General features: G+C 38.9%; 1 pseudogene; it reads left to right on the forward strand.

Moving 5' to 3' along the window:
- The first annotated feature begins 693 nt into the window (after window positions 1-693).
- On the forward strand, window positions 694-812 carry LOC111731753 (annotated as a pseudogene).
- Window positions 813-10,141: the final 9,329 nt, after the last annotated feature.

Consider the following 10,141-nt stretch of genomic DNA (forward strand, 5'->3'; position numbering starts at 1 on the left):
GTCTTTGAACCCCCCATCTCCATTTGTGTCAGGTTTGGTTCATTCACAGCTCCATCCCAGCTCCCTCTGAGGCCAAGAATGGTCCAGCATTCTTGGACCAAGAATGGACAGCAGAGCAGAGTGATTCAGGACATAGCTGGGACTGTGAAACCTGTCACCTATCCAGACTGGAAATGAGCCCACTGATACAGTTGGACAGAATTCTATTTTCTTCACCCAAACATCCCTACCTGTGATGACTTGGTGGGGGAGGTGAGTATCCACAGAGGAAATGAAACCTAAAGAAAATGAACTTAGTAACATTGCGACTGTTTCCTCAAAGGGAGAGTTTAGTGATTCGACAAGTGTCAGGCATGTTCCAGGCCTGGGGATGAAGCTCCCTTCAGAGAGGGCCCTGATGGAACCACATCGACTTGTGCTGGTCAAATTTTGGATCCTCTTAAATTCTTAGGTGTAAAGAGGAAATGTTCACTTAAACAAGGATATCGGAAAGCTTTGACTTGAGATTCTTCTGAAATCAGTGGATCTTCCCAAAGTCTTCTACAAGAAGTCAACTAGTTAGATGAACCCTAGAAATGGATTTGTAGAACCAGAAGGGACAAGTGAGGAGTTCAGGAAATAGGCATGAAGATTGGAAAGAGTGAAAAGCCAACAAGAGAGAGAGCCTAGTGCATATAAGAACAAATTTATGAAGTCTACAGCCCTGCCACCCTGAACAAGCCCGATCCCGTCTGATCTTGGAAGCTAAGCAGGGTCGGGCCTGGTTAGCACTTGGATGGGAGACAACCTAGGAAGACCAGGTGCTGCTGGCGTGAAAAATAAAAAATAAGAGACTGTAAGCTGACAAAGTCCTTGCAATCTGAGGTCAACCAAGGGTTGCCTCACCTAAAAAAAAAAAATAGAACAAATTTATGAAAAGTCTCTGCCATTCTAAAGGAACATAAATAAATTTTGAGGTATCTGGAATCCTGAGTGATGGCAGAAGACAGGACAGAAGACCAAAGAATCATGGTTTAGTGATCTTAAATCTAAGCTGCCGAGAGCCGCTGGATTCCGGCAGTGCTTCTGGGTCCCCCACATCTGGGAGTGAGTGTCAGGGCACAAGGGCTTTAGACAGGGCTCTGGCTTCCCAGTTCCATTTCATCCCATAAACATTGAAACTCCAGGTAAAATTTCATCTGAATAAGAGTCAATTCTCAAATATTTGGTAACTAAAGATTCTAATACCTGACAGACCTGAACCAGGATATGAATGGACTTGCCAAGGCCAAACACAAAAATAATAATACAACTAAAATAGCAATCAGATCTCCTGGCTCCGGTCCAGCACTTTCTCCATTACACAATTTGACGTGAGGGATCTTTCCAGATCCTCGAATGAGAAAGTGAAAGAGACCAAAAATCAGAACCTTAGTTTTTCCCATTGTTGGCCAAGAGAACTCTGATCCCAAATGTCTCTCTTCCTCTCTCTCTCTTCCTCTTCCCGCCCCCACTCCCTCTCTCTCTCACACACAGCTCACCTTGGAACCTGAGAAACCTGTCACACTAACTCCAGGGTTCAGTAGTACCCAATACATGTATCTTATAGGCAGTTGTGGGCAAAGAATCATTTTGATCTGTTTAATCAAGATGAGATGGGGAAAAATTTTATTGGTTATTTACAGCACCTCACTGTCTTCCTGGCCCTCCAAAGACAGATACATCTATAGCAGAATCCTCAGTTTTGCTAACTGGGATGATAGAAATATCAATTGGTAAAGATAAGAAAAAAAGTCTTAAATTGCTTGAAATCTAGAGTCCATAAATTACAGCCTGTGGACCAAATCTGGTCCACGTCCTGATTTTGGTAAATAAAATCTTATTAGAACACAGCCAAGCCTATTCATCTTCTTATTGTCTGTGACTGCTTTCAAGTTACAAGGACAGAGCTAAGGACTTGTAAGAGAACATATACCCCACAAAGCCTAAAATATTTGCTATCTGGCTCTTTACAGAAAAAGTTTGATGATCCCTTCTCTAAATAAAGGTCTACAGAAATCAGAAGAGCCCAGGAAGAGAAGGAAGACGGAGGAAAACAGCCTGAGAGGGGAAGAGAAAGAAAGACAGCTGATGGAGAGAGAGGGAAACAGGGGCAGAGTGACCTGGCAACTGCCATGAAGAGAAACACTGGAAAACGAGATGTCTAAAATGGGTTCCTGGAGTTTTGCTGTGTAATGTGCATACAATATATTCCTTTGGTCCCCCTGAGGAAAAGGCTTCAGTTAAATAAAAACAGCATTATTTTTCAAAACTTTCAGAATGTATTTGTGATTTTTACTAATGCCAAGTTTCATGAGATTTGCCTATAGTTAGAAGGTTAGTTGGATAAATGTAGGCACAACCCAAGGAGGGCTATTTACATTTGGGTAAAAAAAAAAAAAAAAAACCTTTCAACAAATGCCTGATAGTAAATACAGGGAAATTGAGACTTTGTCCCCAATTCTCCATTTCCAATGCCATTCCGGGCTGGCACTGAGATGCCTGTAGCTGACAGAAGAAGCCATGGTGGGCTCAACACAATAATAATGGTGACTAACATTTGAGCCCTGGATATGTTATCAGATACTTTCTATTCATTACCTCATTGAACCTTGAAGAGAACCCAGCAGGACTCACTGCTATTAGCCCCATTTACAGATTAAAAAGCTGAGTCTCAGAGAAGGCAAGTAGCTGTTATAAGTGCCAAAGTGGAGATGTAAATCTGACTGCAAAGGACACCCTCATGGTTTTGCCTCCTTCCCCATTTCCAGAGAGTTCGAGGCTACAAATTCACCCAGAGATGCTGGCCAGAGGCCAAGCCCCATTGTCATAGCCTAATAAGCCCAAAGGCCTTGGATCCCAGCCCTGTTTTCTCACCATAAACCCTGTGTCCTTCCTCTCCTACTGTTCTCCTCCTTTTCCACAGAACCCCAATTTTTCACGACACCCAAGCTCTCCTTCCAACTATTCCTTGAATTCCTGCTCCCTTTCCATAGCATTATTTTTACGCATTCACTTCCTAGAACTTAAGACTGCTTAAAAAGACAATATAGTATAATATATATACAATATAGCACAATCACAAATCAAGGAAAGTATGTTTCTAAAGGCAACGTAACACTGGCATTGATAAAACAAAGTGTTCCATAAAGTCTTATGTGAGAGGTTGAAAAAGCACACAGTGAGTTTCCTAGCTGCCAGCACAAAGACAAATCTACGTTCACACAATTGAAGCAAAGTGGTTTGTTTGTTTGTTTGTTTGTTTGTTTTCTCAGAGAGGCACAATTATTTCTCATTCTGAAACAAGAAAGTCCATTCTCTGCAGGGTTCTTAAAAGGATACCATAATATGTGGTGAACAGGATCTTCTCTAGGCCCTTCCTTATTTAGTCAACATGTTTAGCAATGTTTATTCAACATTTAACAAATATCTACTGAGTGCCTACTAGGAGTCTGGCACTGTTCCACGCATAAGAAGCACACTAATGAACAAGAAAGGCACTGACCCTGCTCCCATGAGGCAGATGCTGGTATAGTCACATGGCATCAAACCAAAGATCCAGTTAAAGCCTTCAAACCAGTGGCCAGGGAGAGAAGTGGAGTATAAATGCCACTCTCCAGATGGGCAGCTTCCAGATATCTAATGACATTGGATATGACATGAAGTCACTGGGATAAACATGACTTGTAGCCTCAGTTTCTAGAGTGCTGGTATATGCAAAGATGTGTCTGTATGTACATACTATGATACAGACAGACAATATGATACTTATTAAAAGCCTGCCCTTCTCCCTATTGCCTCTCACCAAGCCTTCCTGGAACATTTATCAGCCTGCTGGCCACTGCGGGGTTCTAAGAGCTGACTTAGAGGAATAGATGGATGGACCATATCCTTCAAGCTATTTCCTACCAGAACATAGTATATTCTTAAACCTTGATCATGTTATAGAAATAACATTTTTTTGTTGAAAAATAAAACTGCTCCTCAGCCCTTGGAACAAATGCCAGGGACCAGCAAATCCCTAGTGTAGATTTTTCTTCTCATGTGAGATTTCGCAAGGGAAAATATATCACCTTAGGAATTTCAACATTAAAAAAAAGGTAGGGGACCAGTCCTCAGTTCTTAAGCTTTAGATCTAAGACTTTTACTTTCTTCAGTTCCCAAGGAGATCAAATGAGATTCATTCTGGCAAGCAGACCCCAGAAGTTCAACAAGTGTCTGCATCGCCAGCGATGGACATTTTGTCAAACGAACAATACCCTGAAGATTTCAGATGTCTCAGACTGCGATCCGTTGATTCATAACTTGGAAAAGGTTGGGGGGGGGGCCTGAAAGCTGAGAATCTATATCTGAGTAGAGATAAAAGTTCAAAGTGATCCCATGGGAAGAGACCTAATTTTACAGTAAGCCAGAGAATGTAAGAAAGAAATTTAAAAACAACAACCAAAAAAAAACCTCGCAAAGAACACACATTCCTAATGGCTTCCACAGGAAGCTGCAGGATCACCTCTGTGTATCTGTTTCAAGAACCTAGCACAGCTAGAGTGTTTGTGAAAGGTACGCTACAAGACAATCGACAGTGCACTCCAAGTGCTTGCAGTGTCTAAATCTGTGCATCAGAAAGCTTGGCTGGGAGAGCAATTGGGATGTAAATTTTGCTTCTCACCACACCCAAATAAAACAGTTATCAAAAAAGAAAGGAGAATAGGGAGAGTTTAGAATGGCAAATTCTGCTTCTGATTAGGTCAGAGTCCAGTGTGAACACGATCCCTACAGACAGAAAAGTCAGGCCACCGCAGAGGTCACCATTCCCACCCAAGCAAAAGGAAGAAAGCGACATAGACAGAACTGTTATTAATAGAGTATCTGCTTTGTGCCAGACCCTATTTACATTTGTTATCTATTGCTAATAACAAATTACCTCAACGTTTAGCAGCTTAATCACACTTATTTTTCAGTTTCTGGAGGCCAGCAAACGAGGCGTAACCTTCACTGGGCGCCTCTGGCTCAGGATCTCACACCGGCTGTAACTGAGGTATTAGCAGGGTCTGCAGTCAATGCAAGGCTGTACTGGGGGAAGATCTGGTTCCAAGTTTATGGCTGTTGGCAGGCCTCCAGTGCTATCTGATGGAGACATCAGTTTCTTGCCACATGGGCCTCTTCGTAGGGCAGCTCATAACATGGCAGCTGGCTTCCCTCAGAGCCAGTGAGAGAGCATAAGAGGGTGCCTGAGATGGAAGCCACAGTCTTTTTGTAACCTAATCTTGGAAGTGACATCCCACCACCTTTGCCATATTCTTTTCATTAGAAGCAAATCAGTAAGTCTGGCTAAATTTAAGAAAGGATCACACAAGGGCACAAAGAGTAGAAGGTGGGCATTTGGGTGGCTATCTAAGAGGCTGCCAACCCACGGGGCTAGAGATTTTACATGTTTATTGAAAACAAAACAGTGTGGAGATATTCTTTTCCTAATTGTGCAAGCTTTGTCGCTGAGGCCATGGACATTTGAGTAAACTTAAGGAAACCTTACGCTTTGTGACAGAGCCAGGATTCAAAATGAAGAACCCACACACTTCCTGCAACATCACACACTGGGAAGCAGAAAACTACAGAGGGGATTCTCTTATACTCTTCCTTAGCAATTTCTTCTTCATTTTGGAGGAAACCAGTATTTTAAAAGGGTAAATTAATGTCTAGTGTAGCACGACAGTTTCCCAGAAATTTGTCTTATTTGCTGCAAAAATTATTATAAGATATTTTGCATGGAACACTAATAAAGTAAGCATTTAAAAGTCTGTCTGCTCTAGGTCAAACAGCAATGAGTAGGTACAACAGGGTGGAGATGGGACAGGTCTCTATCCACTCAACCTTCCTCTCTCACTCTCAGAAGCCTGAGGCTCTAATAAGTTTGAAAATATCTGAGTACAGTAGAAATGACAGTAAAATCTATGAGTACAGAGCTTTAGAGTCAGAAAATCATCACCTAACAGCTGAGGGGTGGTAGGCAAATCACGTCTCCAATCTCAGACTCTCTCTTCTCTCTGAAATAGTGGAATAATGGTGATTACTGCTCCATCTGGAGACAGAAATTCAAGAAAGAGCCCTGGGTATGTGCTAGTTAATGCTAATTAACAAATGTTAGTTTATATTTCCAGAATAAAGAATTATAAGCACCAAGATATTATTAAACTTGTCTTCTAGAAAGAGGAAAAAAAAAACAAGAGCTTCAGATACCAGAGTAGATGCTCTGAAACACAAAATTCATAAAAAGAATATTAAATCCTACATACAAAGAATGAGTGGGATGTTTGCTTTTTAGCCACGACTCAAGAAGTAGAAAATCTAAATAGCCATATATTTATTAAAGTAAGTGAATTAGCAATTAAGTGTCTTCCCACAAAGAAAGCTCCAGGCCTAGATTGTTATCCTGGTGAGTTTTATCAGACATTTAAGGAAGATATAGTGCCAATCCTAAACAAAAACTTTCAAAAAACTGAAGAGGAACACAATTCTAGCCTCGAAGTATGAGACTAACATAAACTTCATGTCACATCCAGATAAAAACAAGGAAAGAAACTGCAAGCCAATGTATCTCATGAACATATATCATTCAAGAACAGTCCTCATGAAAAATCCTGACACAACAATAACAAATCAAATCCGAAAATATATTACAGAATACAAATGAGATCTGTCGCAGGAATCCAAGGTTGGTCAACACTCAAATATCAATAAAATTTCTCACATCAATAGAATAAAGGGAAGGGGGCTGCGATAATATCAGCAGGTGCTGAAAAGGCTTTTGACAATTCATGATTTAGAGAAAAAAAAACTCTCACAAAGTAGGAACAGAGGAACCCTCCTTAAACCTAATAAATATTATCTCTGAGAAGCTTAAAACTAACATTAAATTTAATGCTTTCTCACTTAGATCAGGAAAAAGTCTGGGATGTTCACTCTCTCCACTTCCATTCGACATAGTACTAGAGGCTCTAGGCAGTTTGATAGGAAACAAAGTAGGAATGAAAGGCATACAGAATGAACTTAAAGTAAAGCTGCCTTTATTTGCAGGCAATGTAGGAGTGTACACAGAAAATTCTAAATAATCTAAAAATAAAAAAAAAAAAATAATAGAGCTAATAAGTGAATTTATCAATTTATCACAGGATATCTAGACATAAACATAGAAGTTGAGACCATAAAATGTCTAGGAAAAAATTAGAATATTTTTATAAAGTAGGCTAGATAAAATTTCTTAGAATATATAAATCAGTAACCATAAAAACTGAAAAGCTGGACTTTATCAAAATGCTTCAAAAAATATTTCTGCTTATCAAAATATTGTAAAAAAAAGAATAAGAAAGCCACAAACTGGCAGAAAATATTCATAACAAATATCTGACAAAGAACATGTATCCAATATATATACACACATATATATATACATACGCTTACATATATCTATGTAATAGATACAAATATATATTAGGCAATATACATATATATGTAATATTATATATACATATATATAACTTCTACAAATAAATAATTAAAACAACCCAATAAATAATGGGCAAAAGACTGGAACACACGTACGCATATAAAAACTTACTCAATATCTTTAGTCACTAGAGAAAAGCAAATTAAAATTCCAAGGAGATACCATAACATACCCATAAAACAGCTAACATGAACCCCAAATTTTTGTGAAGATGTGGAACACCGAGAACTCCTATACATAGTGGTAGACTTGTAAAATAGTACAACCACTCTGGAAAGAGCTCTGACAGTTAATTAAGGAGTTAAACATGTATTTAGTCTACAACCAACAATTCCACACTAAGATTTTACCTAAGAAAAATGAAAGCACATATCCACAAAAAGTCTCTTACAGACTTATTCATAGCAGCTTTATCCATAACAGCCAAAAACTGGTAGCAGCCCAGGTGTGTCCATCAAGAGGTAAAGAGATGCACAAACTGTGCTGTATTCATGCAGTGGAACAATACTCAGCAATAAAAATGAGCAACCACTGATAGACAAAGCAAAAGTATGCTGAGAGAGAAGCTTTCACACAAAAGTACACACTGCTTGGTTCCATTTACAGAACCAAGAAAGTTTTAGAATAGGCAAAACTAACGTTCAGTGATAGAAATCAGGATGGTACTTACTTCTAGGAGGGCAGAATGACCAGGAAGGACACAATAAAGCTTTCTGGAGTTATTACAATGTCTTGATAATAGTGTGGCTTATATGGGCATATATGTCTGTCAAACCAAAACTCATTAAGCTATATCTTTAATGTTTGTGCATTTCACTGTATTTAAAGCTCAATTTTATAAAATCTTAGGTTTTAATTGTGGAAATTGGTGATTTTAAAGTGGAAATGCAGAGAACCTAGAAAAACCACTCTTGAAAAAGAGTAAGATGATAAGGACTTACACTGCCGGACTTCAACATTTAACTCTAAAGCCACGGTAATCAAGACAGCAGCAGTCCCCAGCCTCTTTCAGGGACCGGTGCTCCTATGAGAACCTGATGCCTGATGATCTGAGGTGGAGCAGCTGCAAACACAGATGAAGCTCCATTCGCCCGCTTGCCACTCACCTCCTGCTGTGCATCCCCAGTCCTAACAGGCCTCAGACTGGTATCAGTCCACCGCCCAGGGGTTGGGGATCCCTGCTCTATGATACTGGTAATGAAAGACACATCGATCATTGGACAAGAAAAGTCCAGAAAGATCCATGCTTATATAATCAATTGATTTTTTTCAGTCAAGAAACCTAAGCAATTAAATGAGGGGAAAGAAAAGTTTTTTTAATAAATAGTACTGGAACAAATAGCTATCTATAAGGGGAAGAAATGAATCTCAACTCGTGCCTCATAATACACAAAAATTAATTCAACATGGATCAAACACATAAGTATAAAAGCTTAAAACAATAAAACTGCCAGAAAAAAACACAGGAGAGTATCTTTGCAACTTTGAAGTAAACATACATTTTCTTAGAAATGAGAAAGTAGTAACCATATTACATTAAACTTTATCAAAAATTTTTTTTAAATTATGTAAAGATATCATTAAGAAGAAGAAGAAGTCAGGCACAGACTAGGTGGAAATATTTACAAAACATTTTCTAACAATCCTTTGGGCCCAAAATGTACATAGAGCTCCTCAAACCTCAATCATAAAAAGACAACCCAATTTTTAAAATGAATAAAAAGACAAACAGGTAGTTCACAAAAGAATACACGTGAGTGGCCAATACACACAAGGAAAAGGTGCTCAACACCATTAGTCATCAGGGAAATGCAAATTAAAACAAAAATTAAATATAATTACATACACGCTATAATGGCCGACATTTAAAAGACTGACCATACCAAATGCTGGTAAAGATGTGGAGCAACAGGAATGCTCATACATGAATATCAGGTGCACAAAACGGTATGGCAGTTTCCCATAAACACTCACTTACCCTGTGACCCAGGAATTCCATTTCTATGGATTTACCCGAGATAAATGAAAATATGTGCACAATAAGACCTGTCCAAGAATATTTGTATCAGCTTCAGTCATAATAATCAAAAACTAGAAATGACCCAAATGTCTTGCAAGTGAATGATAAACAATTAAGTTATAATCACAAAACAGAATGTTATTCAGCAATAAAGAGGAATGAATTACTGATGTATGCAACAACACGAATGAGCCTCAAAGATATGATGCTGGAAAAAAACAGATACAAAAGAATACATCCTGCATGATATAATTTATATGCAGTTCTAGAACAAGCAAAATTAATCTCTACTGAAAAAATCAGAGCAATGTTTTCCTGAGAGTCAGGGTGAGGGGGGTCAGGACAGACTAGAAGGACCAAGAGGAATGTTTTGGGGTGATGAAACTGTTCGGCGTCTCAACAGAGATGTGGGTTAAATGGCCATATGCATTTGCAAAAACTCATCAAACTGTACTCTTAAGATCTGTGCATTTCATTGTATATTATTATGTCAATTTAAAAAATAAGGAGCTAACATATTTTAAAGAAATGGGAAAAGAAATGGGGAAAATGCACGTACAAGAGCCTGAGAAAATATGGAGGCTCAGTGAAGCAGTGATTAA

The sequence above is a fragment of the Pteropus vampyrus genome, unplaced genomic scaffold (assembly GCF_000151845.1).
Source record: "Pteropus vampyrus isolate Shadow unplaced genomic scaffold, Pvam_2.0 Scaffold394, whole genome shotgun sequence".
Taxonomy (NCBI): domain Eukaryota; kingdom Metazoa; phylum Chordata; class Mammalia; order Chiroptera; family Pteropodidae; genus Pteropus; species Pteropus vampyrus.